Source organism: Furipterus horrens, unplaced genomic scaffold (genome assembly GCF_987537825.1).
Source record: "Furipterus horrens unplaced genomic scaffold, mFurHor1.1.pri manual_scaffold_3, whole genome shotgun sequence".
Lineage (NCBI taxonomy): Eukaryota > Metazoa > Chordata > Mammalia > Chiroptera > Furipteridae > Furipterus > Furipterus horrens.
Window position 1 is genome coordinate 177,833,668 of NW_028327173.1, and position 20,071 is coordinate 177,853,738.

Here is a 20,071-nt window from a genome sequence, read left to right on the forward strand (position 1 = left end):
GCAACTTTATGTGGAGAGAGGCACAAAGTCCTGTTGTTTTGATCAGAAACCAGGGTTGATGGTTAAGGGCAAGGTAGCCATCCAGTGGAACTGCCAACTCTTTTATCAAATACAATAGAAGAAGGTGACCCTTGAAGTGAGGGAGGCAAGAGTCTTGAGCTACACTGTCACTCTCTGGGCCTAGGATGCTTTCCTCACAGTTTATATGGTAGAGCCCTGCCAGGTCAACTCGTCTACAGGTAACATAGTGTTTTCTCAACTGTCCCACAGAACCTAATGAACAGGGTGCTCTTACAACACCTTGGGAATTGTGCTGTCTGCTAAGGCTGAAAACAGAAAAAAGAGAGCCCCTCATTCTCCTCAAAATGGGCAGCCTCTCTGTGAGTGACGAACGTGGCTTTCACAGGTGTCATGCTGAAGGATGAGTGTCCCATCATCTCAGTGAGGGAGCACATAGAGATCAGAGAACAGTAAGCTCTGGCCCCTTTTTGTCTTCTGCTGTCAAGGGAACTGCTGCTTACAGAGCCCCGACAACAGAATTCAACAAGGGAAGTGTCAGAGGCAAGGCAAGGATTAGCAGACTACTGCCAGCCTGTGCACAGTCTCTTCTGGACATTATTCTCAGGAAGGAACCTCAACACATCACCTTCCCAAGAGTGATACAAAGTCACAGCTAACTACACAGTTTGTGTTCAATAGTTGCCTGCTTCACGGTGTCAGTTGACAGCAACACACACACACACCTGCTCAAGGTAATTTCCTGCAGTGAAACATGGTAGGCATCTTCTACTGCCCCACGGAGATTCCAATGGTTCAGATTCCTTGACTCAAGAGACATAGTAGCCTCTAGCATCTCAGTGAAACTCTCTAAAAAGTCCTCCGTGGAATTCTTAGTTGTAGAAGACCCACTCTGCTTAATCAGCTTCACTGTGGATATTATCATCATCCCTTTTCATACTTGATTAAGACAATCTGACCCAAGGAGGATCTCAGAGGAAAGGACACTAGGGTTCTTTCTAGAGTTCAGGCCGAAGTGCTGAAAAGCATGTTAAAAAGCCACAGATCTCAAATATTTTCCCTTGAGACAGGAAAAGGAATTTTCAGAGGCACTTGATAAGACCCGCACACCTTTCAGCTAGCAGCTGATATCAACTTCTTCAACAAGAACGAGAAGAGGACTTCCACCTACAGACCCCTTCCATGTTGGAAACAGCATTAAAAGACCCAGGCATTAAAATAGAAACACTGGCCTCATTATTTTCTATCTAAGAGAGCCATGGATTCCTTTGCAAAAAGGTAAAAATGATATGCTCCACCTCAAACATCTGTTTTAAGAATGAAATGAAATAATGCATGCAACACACTTAACATAGTGCATGGTAAATGCTCAATCAATACCAAATGTCATTACTACGCTATTGTTGCCATCATCACTCCCATCATATTAGTGATATGATCTCCTTTACAGGAGAACAGGGAGTCATGACGGAGAAGTTAGACTATTCGTAGTTTGTTCCAATTTGGAGAAACAAAAACAAGAAAGTCACTTCATTCTTGTTTTGAACTGATTTTACTTTATCAGATACTATGTAGTACTTACTACATGCTAGTTACTGCTCTAAACCTAAAACTCCTGAATCAAAATTTATTTAATTTTAAAGTATCGACTTCCAGCCAAGATGGAGGCATAGATAGACACGCTACATCTCCCTCCACAACTAAGAAGGAACACAGCTACCTCAAAGCTGGAGACAACCAGAAGTTCCAGGAAATCGAGCTGCATGGAAGTCCAACAAACAAAGATAAAAAGAAGAAATACTCATCCAGACAGGTAGGAGTGGAGCCAGAGCAGAGAGGATGAGGTGTGGTGGTGGCAGCATCAGCGGCAGCAACAGGCCAGCAGAAAGCACAGTCAAACATTTTAAAAAGTTGAGAGGGACACCTGGGGAGCACTCCCAGCACCAGACCAGATGTCACAGCTCATGGTTCCAGCGCTGGGAACAATAAAGCCTCATTGCTTCTGACTGTGCAAACCAGTGGGGATTGGGGCAGAGGAAGAAACTGCCAGCCTCTCAGCAGAGTCCACTTGTTTAAAGGGCCCCCACAGTCCTAGAACGTCTGCAGACCCACCCACTCTGGCAACAATGGCCAGGGCAACAGCTAGAGGGGCACCAGGCCCATACAGTACAGAATGAGGAAACAAGAATTGAAAAAAAATGAGGACAGGCTTAGGAACCTCTGGGACAACTTTAAACGTGCCAACATTGGAATTGTAGGGCTGCCAGAAGAGAAAGAGCAAGAAATTGAAAGCTTATGTGAAAAAATAATGAAGGAAAACTTCCCAAATTTGGCAAAGGAAATAGGCATACAAGCCCAGGAAGCACAGAGTCCCAAATAAGCTAGACCCAAAGAGGACCACACCATGAGGCATCATAATTAAAATGCCAAAGGTGAAAGGTAAAGAGAGAATCTTAAAAGCAGCAAGAGAAAAGCAGAGAGTTACCTACAAAGGGGTGCCTATAAGACCATCAGCTGATTTCTCAAAAGAAACTTTGCAGGCAAGAAGGGACTGGCAAGAAGTATTCAATGTGATGAAAAGCAAGGACTTACAACCAAGATTACTCTATCCAGCAAAGTTATCATTTAGAATGGAAGGGCAGATCAAGTGCTTCCCAGACAAGGTAAAACTAAAGGAGTTCATAATCACCAAGGGACTTATTTAAATAAAAGAAGATCAACATTATGAACATTAAAGTGATAACAAACTCACAACTATCAACAAATGAATCTAAAAAATAAAAACAAAAACAAACTAAGCAAACAACCAGAACAGGGAGAGAATCACAGGTGTGGAGATCACTTGCAGGGTTATCAGCTGGGAGGGAGAGGGGGAGAAATGGGAAAATGGTGCAGGGACTAAGAAGCATAATTGATTGGTACAAAATAGACAAGGGGAAGTTAATAATATAGGAAAGGGTGAAGCCAAAGAACTTATATGCACGACCCATGGAGATGAACTAAGGGGTGTGGGATTGCTGGAGGGAAGGAGGATATTGGGAAGAGGGGAGCAAAGGGAAAAGAAATCAGGACAACTGTAACAATATAATCAATAAAACATACTTAAAAATAAAGTATCACTAATTTGATAACATCATATTATAGCATATTAAAAATTTATCGTGAAGCCAAATATAAGTAATTTGGAGAATGGATATGCTTTTGGTTCGTGCATTCACAGAATATTAACTAAATACAGGATGGGGCAAAAGTAGGTTTATAGCTGTATGAAAAATATGGAGTTTATTTGTGTATTTTTTTATGGTTCATTAAAGGTTTTTGTTTTTTATCTATATTAAGCTAAATGCATTCAGACAACACAGAGCTGTTGCTCTGATTAGATTTTTCCTTAACCCAGGAGATCCTAATCTGAGACAAAGGAAACTTCAAGTAGCCTGGGGATGTAATCATTGGTCAGCAATAGATTTCTGAGAGTCAAGAGCTACCAGGAACAAGTAGGCAAGATCAGTTATGGACTGCAAAGACGGCATTTATTTCTCATCACCTGCATTGACCAGTGCCACCATCATCTTTCACCCGCACAACTGCCAGCAGCCTCCTATCTGGTCTGTCTGCTTGTGCTCTTGCCTCCTACCATATTTCCACACCGCAGCCAGAATAATTCTTTAAAAGTGTAAATCAGTCTATGGTACTTTGTTATAGCAGCCTAAGCAGACTAAAGCAAGAGAAGAGAAGAATATATTTACTGGGCTGATGTGGCAGATTAAAGATGCCCACAAATTCTTTGACATCTTTGCATAAAGAGGTGAGGACTATGCTCCTATCCCTTGAATCTAGGCAGATTATGTGATGGCTCTGAGCAACAGTATTCAGTGGAAGTAACACTGTGCCAGGTTGAAGGTTTGGCCTTAAGAGAAAGAGTTTTCATGTCCTGTCTCTTGGAACACTCACTCTTGGAGTCCTGAAATGCCATGTAAGAAGAAACTACCATGAAGTTGCCATATTTCTAGGAAGCCTAAGCTAGTCATGTGAATAAGCCAAATTTATGAGTCTGTCTATTTATCTATCTATCTGTCTATCTATTTTTTAGGGGGTTCCCCTTGTATTTTTTTACGTATATTTTATTGATTATATTGTTACAATAGTTCCAGTATTCTTCCCCTTTGCTCCCCTCTGCTCATCACCACCCCTCCCCCAGAAATACCCACCCCCAAGTCCATGCCCATGGGTCGTACATACAAGTTCTCTGGCTTCACCCTTTCCTATATTATTTTTTTAAATAATTAATTAATTAATTTTTAAACAATAAAAAATAACAATCCCCCCCTCAGACTTAAGACCCTTTATAATCTTATAAAGGACAATGGGCGAAGGTCTCATGCTCCTCTAGCTGGTTCAAGCTGGACATGGTCATCATCCTACCTACCCTTGGGTCCAGAAATCCTTAATAAGAGTGGGGGTGTGGAGGGGAGGGTGGCCTTCCCACATGGGGAAGGATCGTGCAGACTCCAGTTCGGTTGGCTGTCCCCAGACAACGGCGTGCTTGGTTTAACAGGCTGGCATCCTTGTTGTATTCTGGGGGCAACAGGGTTAAAAGACATCATTCAATCCATAATCACTAAATGAAAAAAGGCAGGTATTAATTTTTCAATGTCCCACATTAGGAAAAAAAAGGGCTTCTCTGGAGGAAGGTGTACCAGGTACCTTTCCCCTGTCCAAAACCCTTTTGCCCATTATACTTTGTTTGGGCTGAGGGGAATATTTTAGGTTTCCCCCCCTCTCAGACCTCTGGGCCCTTTCTGTCCAAGCCATTAGGATAGAAAAGAGAAACCAGTTTTATAGTGAAGCCCACAGACCACCCCATGCTTCAGCAACCCAGCCACTTAGTTCAGCCAAACCATTGAGTCTCAGGAGGCAACGCTGCAGACAGGATTAAGTGAGGCCTATACATACAGACAATCACTCAGGTAGTGAGATCATAGGCTTATGCCCTTTGAAAGCAGAAAACACATGTTAATTTATGCAACATAACCCACAAACAAGTCTCTAAATCTGTAACACTATCTTATTGGAAAGACATCCAGTTGCAAGGCATTTGACATTCTTCTTGCCTGTAAATTAAGCATCTTTGATGATACCACACACATAGTTTAACTTTAAAATGAAAACAAAGTTTAAATCAAAAGAAGCTTTAAAGACGGTTAGCTGCACTACTTTATAGTCTACCACTGGTTGTGTATTATTATTATTAATTATTGTATTATTTTTCATACAAACAACTATAAGCCTACTTTTGCCCCACCCTGTATATGTCATGAGCCAGCCCTGGTGCTGGTCACTGGGATGAAAATGTCGAACAAGAATAGCCGTCTCCAAATTTTCGTTCTTTTGAGATGTTTGAAATCACCAACCACCCTGCTTTTATTTATTTATTTTTTTGCATGAAGTTTCAAGTTAGACCAAATATAAAATGGTTTGACCGCCTTTCTAGCAGCCATACTTGGATCTGCCTAGATAAACTATTTGGCTTCCCAAGGCAATTTATCTGTGGCTTTCAGAAACTAGTCATCATGATCCAGGCAGCCTCTCCAGCTTTGCCAGGTGATGCATCAGCAGGTGGAGCTCAGCCTTCAGCACCAGGTGTCAGCATCAACAACAGCAGGGACATTGGAAGCATAGGCTGTCTTGGCTGACTCTAACCGGGGCGGACAGCCAAGACAGACACTTGGAATACTCTGCAACACAGCTCTGAATTGTGAAACCCAGCTGGTCAGGGTCACAGTAACCGGGGAGTTGGCCTGCAGTGATCTCTGCCGAGTGATTCATGTTCAGCAGACATGCTGCTCAGGCAGGACAGCTCCAGGCAGGACAGCCCATGGCAAGGCAGGCTCAGCAGTCACTGACTGCCATTTGCTGGTGGCCCTCATGCTTATCCAGTGGGAAAATATTTCCGGACCAGAAGAGTGCCTCTTGCCCTGGATGCTGTGGCTCAGTGGATTGAGCATCGGCCTGCGAGCCAAGTGTCGCTAGTTCGATTCCCAGTCAGGGCACATTACTAGGTTGCACGTCAGGTCCCCAGTTGGGGGAGCAAGTAAGAGGCAACCACACAGTGATGTTTCTCTCCCTCTTTCTCCTTTCCCCTCTCTCTAAAAAATAAATAAATAAAATAAAATAAACAAACAAATAAGTAAATTATTTTTTTAAAAAAAGAGTGCCTCTTACACTCTGCTGACAGTGGGGCAAATACAAAAGACACAGGACTATATTCATGTGCACATTACTGTTACCTTAGTACAAATTGTGTCATTCATTTAAAAATATCTCATTAAAATTCATGTCTTTGTTTTAAGGAGAATATCTTACTCTGTTGCCATTAATACTATGCTTAGTCTGCTGTTGCTAAATCTGCATTATCTCATTCATTCATTCATTCATTTGGCAAATGTTCATTGAAACACTACAAGTGCAGGGCCCTGGAGATACAGTGGTGAGCAAAATAGAAGTTCCATCTTTGTAAAATTTACAATTGTATGGTCCGGGTAATTATTTAGATAGCTGTTCAGCAAATACTCACTTACTTTTTTTATTTTTTATTGTGGGTGCAATATCCTTCTCTGCCTCAATTGATATTGGACTTGGACATGTGACTTGCTTTAATCAAAAGAATGTTAGCAGATGACATACAAGCAGAAGCCTTCAACATGCTTGCTTCTTGCACTCCTGTCCTTCCCAAGAACATGTTTTGGGTAGCCATTGGCCCAAGGAGGATGGGAGGGTGTGGAATCAATAGGAACCCACCCACCCTGCAGTGACCAATAGCCTAGTGGCCAGCTGATACCAGTCTAGGTCAGCTGAATCAACTATAGTCAACACACAGACCCATGAGCATGAGAGTAAACGTCTGTTTTTTGTAAGCTTCTCTGTTTGGGGATGGTTTGTTACACATGTAATGGTGACGATAACTCTTTAATGCACAGCCACACAAAGCAAGAAAATGTTCAACAATTTGAAAGTTTAATTATAAGGTGCTCTTTATTTTCTATGAAAGAAAAATTATATTCCAGTGGAGACATTTTGAAAAACATTAAGTTTCTTACCCTATCTCTATGGTTGTAATCCCCTCTCCTGGTCACATCTGCACATGGGCTTCATTTATCAATATCCCTTTTCCTGAATAGGAATAGAAAGGAGTCTAGGTCTCCCTGGAAAACCTATGCACAAGCTGCCTTTCCCAATGCACACAACATTATATACCGAGTTTTATGGCTTCATATTTTAAGCAAGCTGTTAACAAGTTGAAATTTAGAAAAGAATGAAAACTATCATCAAAAGTCTTGTAAATAAGGCAGGAAACCATGGGAAAGCAAAGTGCTAGGCCTGTAACAGAGACTCTGTAAATACTGTTGCTTGACATTAGAGGAGAAAAAGTTAAAAAACAAGATAACGGTTTTGCCAAAAATATAAATGTAAAATACATTGACAGACACTTTTTTCTCCTGCACTAGGGAACAAACAAAAGCAAGGCAGCTGTTTTAGCAGGATTGTTCTAGGTTAGAAACAGGAGAAAAGAATGTCCATTGAAACATTTTTCTAGGAAAAGCGCAACATCTCCTCTGGTAAACTTGTTTATCATCAAGACAGCAAGGCATGTGGGGGCCTGATCAGAATCAGGAGACCATATCAGGTTGCTGTTTTCCCAGCATTTCCAGAATGGGGATCTCTCTGGTGCACTAAAAAAACCCCACAGACCACATCCCCCTCTGACTCCTAGAATCACCAAAACAGTTTTTAAAAAACATCAATGGATCTAATGGGAAAACTGAAGTTCCCTTTGAGATGTCCCTACTTAGATGATATCTTCTATTTTAAAAACAGATATTCATTCACTCAACATTTCATTAATCACTGCTGTTATGCACTTAAATACTGTAGTAAACTAGGCAAATCATCTGTCCTCGTAGAGATTATATTCTATCACAAGGAAGGCTAATTTAGAGTAGAAATAATATAGATACAGTAAACTGGATTGAAAGCTTTAAGACTCTTTCTGAATCTACTGTGCTTAGATTATTATAGAACAAGTCTATGAATTTATGGTTTCTCATACATATTATAATAAAGACAAAGAATTCCCAGAGTTTTGAAAATAACTCCAAGAGTTTAAAAAAATGAGACTATGAGTATGAGGATCCTTTCCCAAAAATCCATGTGTTCATCTGTTATTCACACTTTAAAATTTTAAGATGAAGTTAGTTTTGGAGGTGTTTTTTATGTTCTTGTCTAAGTGCATTTTTCTTTATCTTTTCACTTCTAATCAATGAGGAAAGAGGTCAGGAACATGTGGCCCGAATAGCCTGGGGCAATCCACAGGCCATATCAGAGGCAGGATCTGGGCTTTCAGTTTTGTGAAGAACTGTGTCTAGACACATTAGTTAGGTGTCACTTTTGGTCTCATGAGGACCTGAGGAGTGTCACTCTGGCTGCGCCAGTCAGGCCAGCACGCAGAGGGTATGGCTGCCTGTCGATTACCACATTACAGGCAGCTAAAAGGTGTGCCAAAAATAATTCCACTCTTCTATCCATAGTTCCCAGAACCACTTGGCAGGAGAGAAACCTACCTGGCAGATGTTACAGGAACAATTCATTTGAAGTTTCAATGCTGATTATATCAATACTCAACACTCTGCCTCTAGTGAGGGATTAAGCATGAATTGCAAATTTTACTTTATATCTGCAATCCAATGACTTGGATTAGCACCTTTGGTATTTTTTACAGAAGTCATGGAACCAGTCCCAAAGGATAGTATTGGACTCTTTTGAATACAGGGAAAAAAAATTGTCATGACTCTCAATGTCTTTATCAGTTGAGAATCCCAAGTTAGATTTCTGCCACCTGCTTATGGAAACATTTTAGAAGCTCAATGAAAGGAAATTTTTCATGAGAACTTAAAAGTATTTTGGTTTAATTTTAAATTCAGCTAGCTGAACACTAACTATATTATATACCCACAACCTTAAATACAGTTAGAAGATGCCCCTGCATTAATTTGTCTTATTAGCCAACATCATAGGAAGATAGTGGTTGAAAGACAGACCACATGAAGTCTCTTATACAATTATACTCCTGTGAAACAAGATAAATTAAATTTAAAATTATAAAATCCAATGTTTAACATTAGCGTGCAGGTATACTTAAGTATTATTCAAGGTACTATACATTGACATCAGAGCAAGCAATCTGAAACTGAGTAAAAAGAACTTTAAAACAATTCATGACTTTTGAAGAGGTAATTTCATATTCCAGCGAAATAGCTGAGAAGGAAAAAGTCAATTGCACAAATAGTCCCTTTACAGTACTATTTAAACAGCAAAAGGATAAAAACTCAAGTAGCAAATAAGAGAAGAAATACTCTACAAGCTATCATATATAAACGAGGATAACTTTTGAAACAGATGCTTAGTCTCTATTAGTGCCCAAATATATAAAAAACATTAAGTGAAAAAAAGCGGAACAAGAACAGTAACAAAAAGTTCTGTGAAATATGTATGATTGCTCAATATTGCCCGGCATGTTCTCCTTAAGATGGTTTGTTGAGATGTATATGATTTGTGTATTTTTCTATAAATACTTCAATAAACAAACATCTAAAATCTATTTCTAAATTTTTAACAAGCTCAGAGAAAAACCATTTACATTCATGAAAACAAAAAATTCACTTTTCACTTCTCTAAAAGGATCGATTAACAAAACTAACCAATCATTTCAATTCTTATGTGGTTCTGCTTGGTAAACTTAATCTAATCATGAAGTTGAGCCTCATCTTCTTAACAGGACCAGAAAAAACACAAGGAACTATTTGAGCATTTCAGGGATAGACAGACTTAACTGGCATCACCAACTAAAGAAAAATATCTTATGTAAACAAGGAACTGACCATTTATCTTCTCTTCAACACCTATTCTCATGTAAGCACATAAGCCTTTATTACACTTCACCATCATGTCAAATTGAAAATTATAAATAAGCCAATGCCTGTAAAGTGTTTAGCTCAGTGCTTGGCATATAGTAAAGCTCAGCATGTGTCTATTGCAGCAATAATTGCCTGAAAATGTTGGTGAGTCGATTAAGTTAAATGATGTTTGTTTAAAGCACTTATATCCTTGTCTAGGATATAGTAAATTCTCAACAAGTGGCAACTTTTTCTTTAATTGATTAAGCTGTAACTGTTTTTATATATTTTCTGCCTTGCTAGACCCTGCTCTTCTTGCTATTATCCAGAGGATAACCTATACCTTACTTAGGTAATTTCAGAAAAATCATTGTATCTCCCCAATTAACTAAGTGCACTATCCCAGCTGCATACATACTGGCCCCAAAGGACACTAAGGAACCCCTCTTCCTCACCTCCACCAGAAGCACTGAAGATAAAACCCTATGAAATTAATGCACGTGAGCTTTTACTCTCCCTGCTGCTGCTTTGTCGTATCAGAATTGTTAGCACAATTTCTTGCAATGGTGTGTCAAGAGACTCCCTGATAGGGTTAAAGCTCCTTAGCACTGTGTGGGAAAGGACATCCCAGCACCATCTGCCAGGCCTGCAATTCCATTAAACCATCAGCATGATAAATGACAAAGAGAAGGCATTAGAACCGGAGAAAATTTACAGCGAAACACTGTGGTCATAAAACAAGAAGAACCCAAAAGGATATAGGGCAAGTATACAAACCATTCTTTATAATAAAATTTTCACTTGCAAAGAGGAAAAAAGGAGACTGCACTATAATTCCTGGGTCCAAGCACAGGGCAGGAAGACAATCAATCGGTCATCCCTCAGCCCTGATGTGCGATCAGAGATCAGTGATGCATTCTTCAGCAGTTCCACCTCTGCTTACAAACAGGTCTCCTGGGGCTCGTTAAACACACCTGTCCACCATGTGCAGGGAGATGGTATTTTGATAGCTGTTTACTCTGTACATCCCCCTGGCCTTTGCTTAAATTGCTTAAATAAATAAACAAACATCTCTGAAATGGAAAATAATTTGGTTACTTTTCTTCAATTAAAAACTATCTCAAGAGAGCAGTCGGCCAGAGCATAGCTGCCCTGCTTCTAAATTTAGCCCCCACCAATGACGTCGACGTTCTGGAAACAGAGCGCCGGTGATCAGTTTCTGAATATTTGGGTTTTGGAACGAGTTCCAAAGAGTCTCATTTAAAGTCACCAAGTAATAATGCCGATATTAAAAGCAATATTGGCTCTATGGATGCTAAGAGATTACTACTGAAGTGCTGAGATTAATATGACTGGAATATACCTTCTCCACATGGCAAAGGAAGTATGACAGCAAAATCATAAATAACGTCCGTTCATAAAATGTTGCCAGAAGCATCCCTGGAGACTGATTTTTGCAAAGAGAAACTTTATAAATACTGAATCACAATTAGCATTTATATCATCTTGGGTTTTCCCCACACTTTAACCAAAACAAGTAAAACGAGATTAATGATGGCAGAGTAAAAATGCAATGATCGCCATAACAAAACCACGTGTACCAGATTCATAACAATGTTGCCTTTTCTGTATTTTCTGTCTGTATGCTGGGTCACCACATTGAAATGCATGAATGCAGCAAACAAAACACTACTCATTGCATGCCTTAGGTTTAGGACATACAGTGATTTTTTCTTCTGGGCTTAAGATGCATGGGATTAGAGTATGTTATTGCCTTGGAAATGGAATGTTAATAACTAAATTAACCAGTTAGGTACATAGGTGCTTCAATCAGATCATTAAACACAAACCTTAATAAGTTTCTTGGGCAAAACCAGAAGAAGACAGAGACACAGGAAATAGACCCATGAAAACATCTCCTGTCTCTTCCACTGTAATGGCCTATGATGCAATTATTCATCCATTTCAAATGAGGCAACATGCACTTAAAATATCTGGCAGTTGTTCCACTACTCAATTTGCATGTCAACATTTGTATTATGTTAAAGGAAAGAGAAATGAGGTCAGCAGATTCAGTAAGAACCCTGTTGCTTTTTGCCAACTTATTCAATATGAAAATCAATATCTGGTTATTTGATGTATTTCCCTATGTTGCTTTGTTGATTTGATTAACCTTTGTTATGAATTTTCTTAACAGGTTTTCTAGGAATCTCCTTCAATATTTCTGTAAGTTGGAATTCATGGTTTCAAAGCATTTTGGAAAAAGGCTGGAGGACTACAGAAGAACAAGCCCATGTCTGCTGGGCTGAATTTTGTTCCTCTTTTGCTCCTGAGAGCCCTCAAAACACCTCTCTACTACTACGAGTCTCCCAAAAGTCAAGCTCGCAGAAAAGTTGGTGGTGACTCACGGGTACACAGCCCACAAAAGGATGAGAGGGTGCTGTGGGGTATGAGAAACAGCAGGCTGTGGTCTGGGTTGGGTCACAGCACTAATGTGCACCAGCTCTCGGATTTTGCAGCTATTGTGATACCAGTACTTTCTGCTAGATGACCACAGGTCCTACAATAAGCACTTCATACTCGCCACCTCATTCCAATCCACAGAAAGTCTCTGTGGCCAGCATTAGTTAGCTGTCCAGTCTTTCAGACAAGAAATCCAAAGTTCAGAGAAAGTGGTAACTTGTCCCAAGTCCCACAAGGAGGAAGTAGCAGGTCTAAACCTGAGTGTTGAACTGGCTCATGACCACGCACACACTGCTCCAGGTATTTCACTTTAAAAATTGCACAATAGCATTTTCCATGCTTATGTCACAAGGATGCTGGGAGAGGTCAAGGGTAAACATATAATAAGTGGAACCCTTTGGGAAATAAAGAGTGCTACAGCAATGTATAGGCTTTATATAATTCTTAAATTTTGGGGCTCCTACAGAACATTCATCTGCAACTGAATTAAGCAAAATTAATGTATTGGCCCATTTAACTGGCAAATCCAAGGCAAGAAAAACTAACCTCAGGGTCTCAGGCAATGGTGTCAGGGTTTTCTCTTTGCATCTCTTGGGTCACTTTTCTTCTGCTTTGCCTGCATCATCATGCAGGCTCTTCCTCTGCTCCTGCAAAATACTCAACCTCTTCTTAGGACAGGAAGAGCAGGATGCTGTCCTAGGTGCTACAGCAGATACTCCAGGATTACTTCTTATGTCATCCCTCAACCAATCACTGGGATCAGGGGGTGGAGTGATATACTGATAGGCTTAGGTCTAGGTCATGTGTTCACCTCAAGAACCTACAACCAAGTCAGCTTCCCACATATCATGGGGACTGGGGGTGGGAGTGGAGCTGGGGGTGAGGATTCTCCAAGAAACTGGAACTACCTTATCAGAAGAAGAAGCCTCCAAAAAAAAACATACACTAAAATATTTTAATAAACACTTAGCTTCCTGTTTGTTTGTAAGATGATGACAGAGAATGCCTAGTAAATATATTAGCTAACTGATATATGTAGAATGTTCCAGAGTTAGAAAGTGCCTCCATACTCAATATATCATTTTATTCTCATTATATCCTTATCAAGTACAAATCATCATTTTACAGATGAGCAAACTGAATCTCAGCATAGTTAAGAGATTTGCCCAAGACCACCTAGATAAGAGGCAAAGCCAGAACTTGAACCTCTTCTGATCCCAATTCACTACTCTGAGAAACTAGTGTAGGTTTAATACAGTAAATTTTGATTAAATGTGTCCTGGAAGCAAATTTGCCTTAAAGACCACATTACTAACAATAAAAAGTTCAGAAAAACATCTTTCCACCCTATACTTTGAGAAAACATTAAACTGTCCTTTGAGTGTGGACATTTGCAAGAAAACATGCCATTCTAATACTTCTTGGTTATTCTGGAAATTCCTGGTGGCAATGTAAATTGTTGGTCCAGTCTTTCGAGAAGAAAATTTGGTCATAAAACATAAAGAGCTATAAAAATGTCCATATCCTTTTACTTCCAATTCTACTTCTAGGAATTTATCCTATGAAAATGATTAAAATAAATGAAGAAAAATTCCTGTGTATAAAACATTTATAGCAACATTAATTACAACATCACCATTTTAGAATTCAAAGAGATAATATATGTAAAGTGCTTAGCAGGCTGCCTCCTAATCAATTAGCACAGGCTGCAAGAATTCCCTGCTTACTCTCGCAAGCTAATGGGCCTTCACAGTTATGTTTCATCTGCATGGATGGTTCTTCCCCCCAGATACCTTTGACTCACTCCTTCCTTTCTTCCAAGTCTCTGCCCAAATGTGCCTCCCTCCCCCCCCCCCCCCCCGAGAGGACTTTCCAAACCACCCTCTCTAAATAGCAGGCTCTCATTGCTCTTTCTTTGTATCTCCTTTCTGTGCTTTACTTTCTTTGGTACTTATTTCTACCTCAAATGTTACATATTTATTTGCTTTTTGTTATTGTCTTTCTCTTCCTCATGAGAAGTGAGCCCCACGAGGGCAGGGGCTTTGGTTAGCTCATTGCAAGGTGTCCTTCATCTAGAACAATACCTGGAACATGGTTGAATAAATATTTTTTCTTGTCTTTATTAGTGTTCTTCAACCCTTGGCTTCCATATTTGTTCACATCAAAAATTTTTATTTTGCCAACTCCTTTTTTTGTCAGAAACAGGGCTCTGGCACAGGCAAGGTGGCTCAGGCTGGGAAGGCTCTGCAGCAGATCCAGAAGGCCTGCTGGTGGGTCAAAGGGCGAAGATCTGAACATATAAGCACAGGTCAGAGTTGGTATTCCTGGGAAGGACACAAGAGAAGTAAGTTTTATGGTGAGTCCATACCTGCATAACGAGGTCATAGAAAAAGGATGAGGGATCTATAATCTAGGGTGTCTATTGAATCAGGTACAGGCGAGGCCATCAACCTCAGAGAAGCATAGAGGAGTGTATTTTCAGGGATCTTACCATAGGAAAATTAAGGTTCAGGAAAACAATGTTAGCCACTGGGCCATATGAGATGCCAGACAAGAATTTCATTATTGAGAAACTTAAATTCATGGCAGAGATCCCAGTTACTGGGGTACACTGAGGACTGATACACTGGTCAGTCATGAGTCAAGGTCTGCGCTGGATGGAAGTAAACCCCCAGGTGCTCCCAGGGAAAGCAACTCCAGTAGCCCAAGCTCATCTCGCCAAGAGAAGAGCTGCAGGTGTGGCTGATAGAGACTAAAGCACTCTGAAGTCAGGTAGGGAGGGCAGGCACAAAACAAACGGTGTAGAGCATCCAGCGATGTGGCGGCTTTGCAAGATAGTGACCAAGCCAGACTCAACTACCTATCTCGAAATTCCCATCCACCTAAGTTTCCCAATTGGGAGGGACAAAAAATACACTTCATGCAAGATTTAGTGGTTGAAAGTGCATCAGTGGACATTTTTACTTTTTATACTCCGAAGGTGGAGGCAGGATTTTTATAGCTCACACATGTTGTTGCTTGTCTGCTGCTCACTTCGTTAATGTGAGGCGATGACTAGGCCTGTAGCTCACTCCTGGAGGCACCTCCCAGGTAACTCCACTGTGCCCTGGGTCCTCCTGCACCTTCTCCCACTTCTGGGTCAGGTACGTGTTGAACTTTACAACAAAGGCTACTGACTTCTCCTGCAGACACCTGTGACATCCAGCTGGGAGGCAGTGAGAAATGACCTGGGTTCTAGCTCATGTTCATGGATTCCAGTTGGTCTTTGATCTGCCACCTTCTCTCTGTCTTCCCTTCTCAAATGGCTGCCTGCAGACTTCAGGACCCATATCAGGTATGAGATGACAGCCTTACATAGCCTGTTTAACCAGCTCCCACAATTATACCCTGTGAAATTCCCATTTAGAAAATTATATATACAAATCATGGAGATATATATGGTATATATCCTAGGGGTTCTATTTCTCTAATTTAACCCTGATTGATACAAAGTGGATCTGTGTGGCATACTAACCTTGTCTGCAAAGTCTACTGTAAGATTAATTTTGTCTCAAAAGAAAAAACATTAAAAGACTGCATATCATGAGAGCCTATTATAATTTAGTTAATGTCCAGTTTAAGTATTAGTCTACTCCCAAAAGAGAAGGTTTACCTCTGCAAGTCTAAAGTGCAATAACAGGAAATCCCCAACAAGAAAGGTAATTATGTAAAAACTTGTCAAATTAAAGTACGAATAGTGTTGCTATATCCATAAAGGAAAGCAGATACCATTCTCAGATTCCTCTTGATTTAACAAAGCAGTCTCATGGACTCCAGAATTCTGTTAGAATATTTTCACTCATACAATAGGAAGACAATGAATAAACAATAAAGTTAATAGCAAAGCAAAATTGAACTGAATTCAAGTCATTAATTTTATGTATACCTGTTGAGAAAAGAGTTAACGGGAGAAACTTGTAGGGAGGTTGGCTTTGTTGTTGGAGCTCTTTGCCTTTTCTAAAGGTAGCATTTACTAAACATTTTCTCTGTATCAGGATCTGGGATTTTTATTTCTTACATATATAATCTTTAATTCACAGCTCTGCTAGGTGGATAGTATGATTCTCCCCCATTATAAAAGTGGAGAAGCTGAGGTTCAGAGAGGCTAAACAACTTATTCCAAGGTCACAAACCTAGGAAGTAATGGTGCTTGGGCCATGAACCAGATCTATCATCAAAGCCTATGTTCTTAATTACTTATTGCTACAACCTTGACTTTACAAAAAGTAGACATAGAAAGACCACAGAGGGGGCATGGTTCTTGTAGTATTCATCTCATGTTGTGAAACAAATCACCCCTAAATTAGTAGTTTATAACAATAAGAATCATTTATTATTTTATAACCCCATTTACAAAGGTGAGCAAAAGAAGGTTTACAGTTGTTTGGAAAAAAAATACAAATTAATAAATAATAATACAAGAATAAACTCTCTGCATACTCACAACTGTAAGCCTACTTTTACTCACACCCTGTATGTGGGTCAAAAATTTGGCAGTGGTTTGGCTGAGTGGTTCTGGCTTGAGTCTCTCATGGAAAGTTCAATGTCTGTTGTGACTTTAGCCATCAGCATCCTTAACTGGAGTTGGAGGATGTATTCCCAAGGGGTATCACCCAAAGAGCTGCCAAGGTGGTGCTGGCTGCTGGCAGGAGGCCTCAGTTTCCCTTCATGTGGGCCGCCCCATAGGGCTGCTTCAGTCTCCTCATAGCTTGGTGGCTGGCTTCCCCCAGAGCTAGCAATCCATTAAACTAAGAGCAGCTGCAATGTCTTTTATGATCTATCCTCGAAGTCGTACACTGTGACTTCCACAGTGTTCTGTTACTCACACAGGTCAACCTTAATTTACCGTAGGAGGGGGTACACATGGGTGTGAAGACCAGGAGGTGAGGATGCCTGGGCATCATCTTGGAGGCTCATCACCTCAGTCCTCCTGCCATTCCTCTGGCAGCTAGCAGATTACATACACTGGTGACAGTGTGTCAACTGCCTAGTACACAATTGGGAATTGCTGAAAAATGGCTGAACCTCAGAGTGCCCTTAGCTAGTGGTGTGCATCCCAGTAGCTGAAAGCAGGTGGGCTCACACCTTCAGCTACGTGGATGAGGGAGAGTTTTCTATCCTGTTTGGAGTGGGTGGCAGTAAACAAGAGCAGTTACAGAAAGATGGCTTTTAGAAAATGGACTCTTCAGAGAGAAAGAAAGTCAATGCAAAAAAGACAGTGGAGAGCGGAACATAGAGAACTGGAAACTACAGGAGGGAGAAGAAAGAATGAAAACTGAAGAACAGCGATGAGTACATGATGAAGCAAAAGCACATTTAAAAGGATTCGAAGCAAAGGCATCAAATTACAAGAGAACTTGTACCCAGAGCACCCATACAACATGAGGGCAGGACATCAGAAAGAGGAACAGAACTAGAACTGGACACCCACAAGCACTGCATTCCCTGGTTGGGAGGGCTTGTGACCACAACTAAGCCTACACTTCAGCAGCGGATTTTTTTAAAAATGTGTGTGTGTATACATATATCTATATATGTACATATACATATACACATATATATATAGCAAAAGTAATACATCTTGTGGAAAACTCAAACAGCACAGAAATAATAAAAACACAGCCTTACAGAGAAATATACACAATTGCCCTATGTGTATTGTATTGCACTTCCTGTTACTCAATAACACAACTTTGACATTCTTCTGTATCAGTAACAGCAGAAATACCTCATTCTTTTTAAGTTTTTTGATATTCTGTTTTGTGATTGTTGCAGGACTTATTTAATCAATCCCCTACAAAAGGACATTTGAATTCTTTCTAATTATTCACCACTAAATAAACATGCTTAAGGAAACATTCTATGCAATATCCTTGCATAACTGTGGGAACATTTCTGTGGAAAAAACAATCCCAGAAGTAAGATTCCTCAATCAAAGAATACATTCAAATTTTTAATAGATATTGCCTTCCCCAAAAGGTTGTACCAATTTTATATTAGATATTTATGATTACCTTAAATTCTAGGCCAACTCAAGAACTATCAGGTTATTCATAATGTAAATAAGTTATTGTCAAACATGTAGTTCTGAACCTAATATGCTATAATGAGAATTCCATGGCTTTGGAAAGAGCCATGATGTTATAGGGTAAAATATGCCAGATGAGCCAGGCATTATACTTACCCAAGTAATTCTGTACATGTTTCCACAGATTCATGGTATACATTAAACACCTCCCAACTATTATATGGATCCAGTCGAGTAGCCACCGTTGTCTGCTTGATTTTTCCTCCACTTCCCAACTCCCAAAATTCTTCAGGAATGCCTTCTATCAAGAAAAAGCACCTACTAAGCCAGGATCATTTTAGTGTGTATAGGCTTTTATTTGTGATGCCCTTCAGGAGTATTTGTGTTTTAGAATTGAGTGCAGAGAAATTAATTTATAATGGTGTTGTTTCAGTTTAAAGTGTTAAAGGAGACTTAAACAAAGAGAAGGGGAACTGATAGTCAGTAAAGACAACAGTAGCCTAGAGACTACTTCCAGTCAATGAATGGATATGTTGCTATTCACTCTTAGGTGTGTCTGGTAGTATAAGTTTGTGCCCCCAATCAATAGATTAGCATCTACTATTAAATATTTTCAATTACCCTGGTAGATCTCTAATATAGTTACCACCAGCCAACCTTCTCCTTTCCCTGACCTCCTGTGCCTCCTCCGTCCAGCTCCTTCTCAAAGGCTTCACTGCAGAGAAGCACAGCTAGAAGGGGCCCCATGCCCACCCCAGCCCATTCCTGAATCCATATAAAGACTACACTTTAGGTGCAATCAACCTTCCCCAGGGCTTCATTGCAAATCACCTTTCAGATGCCTTCAAGGCTTAAAAGAAATGAAAAGCACCTCTGCTTGAGGAAGACCTAAGGACTAGTAAATAGGTTAAAATTTCATTTAAGCCAATCTGCAGGCTAATTGGAATGCTTTCCACAATGTTATTGTCTTCTCGCAAATATTTTCTGTGCTTCTAGCCTGCCCATTTCTCTATCTGGTCATCAATTCTGTTAACTGAATTCCAGGTAGACACGTTCAAGCATACATTCATATTTATTTGTCTCCCTCTTAGGGTATTACCACTCCCTATTTCCCTCCCTCAAGCCCAGACCACCAGCACCCAGGCGGACAACCAGTCTCTGCTCCTCCACCTTAAGTGATGAGAGTACTGGGCTCTGAAGTGGTCAGCTGTGGAACAGGGGTCTGTCTGGCCAAAATGCTCAGGATCAGAGCCACAGAGATTCATTTGGAGTGATTCATACTGACCCAGCCCGATTTGCAAAACCAACATTCTTAGTTACAATCTTAAGTCACTCTGGCTGGGGCGGGGTCTTCTTCTTAGCAAATAATGACCAGAAAAGACACATCAAAAGCATTATTTCATGAGCATTGAAGTCAGAGAATATGGCATGGGGTGGCTCCCTTATGTGGGTGGTCCCCATCTTATGTAAGCACTAAGTCCTATTCTTCTTATTTGAGGGTCTTGGGTTAGTTGGTATATAAAATGTTTAGGACCATGATATACAACTTCCTTTCGAAATTCTTAAGCCATTC

General features: G+C 40.3%; 1 long non-coding RNA gene across 1 annotated transcript in view; it reads right to left on the reverse strand.

Moving 5' to 3' along the window:
- Window positions 1-14,575: 14,575 nt before the first annotated feature.
- LOC150016827 (uncharacterized) overlaps window positions 14,576-20,071 on the reverse strand; it is a 32,718-nt gene continuing 27,222 nt past the window's right edge. The window contains exons 2-3 of the long non-coding RNA XR_016510071.1: window positions 18,655-18,799; window positions 14,576-14,755 (exon numbers count right to left, since the gene is read on the reverse strand). This is a non-coding gene — a long non-coding RNA (uncharacterized LOC150016827). The remainder of the gene's footprint in view (window positions 14,756-18,654; window positions 18,800-20,071) is intronic.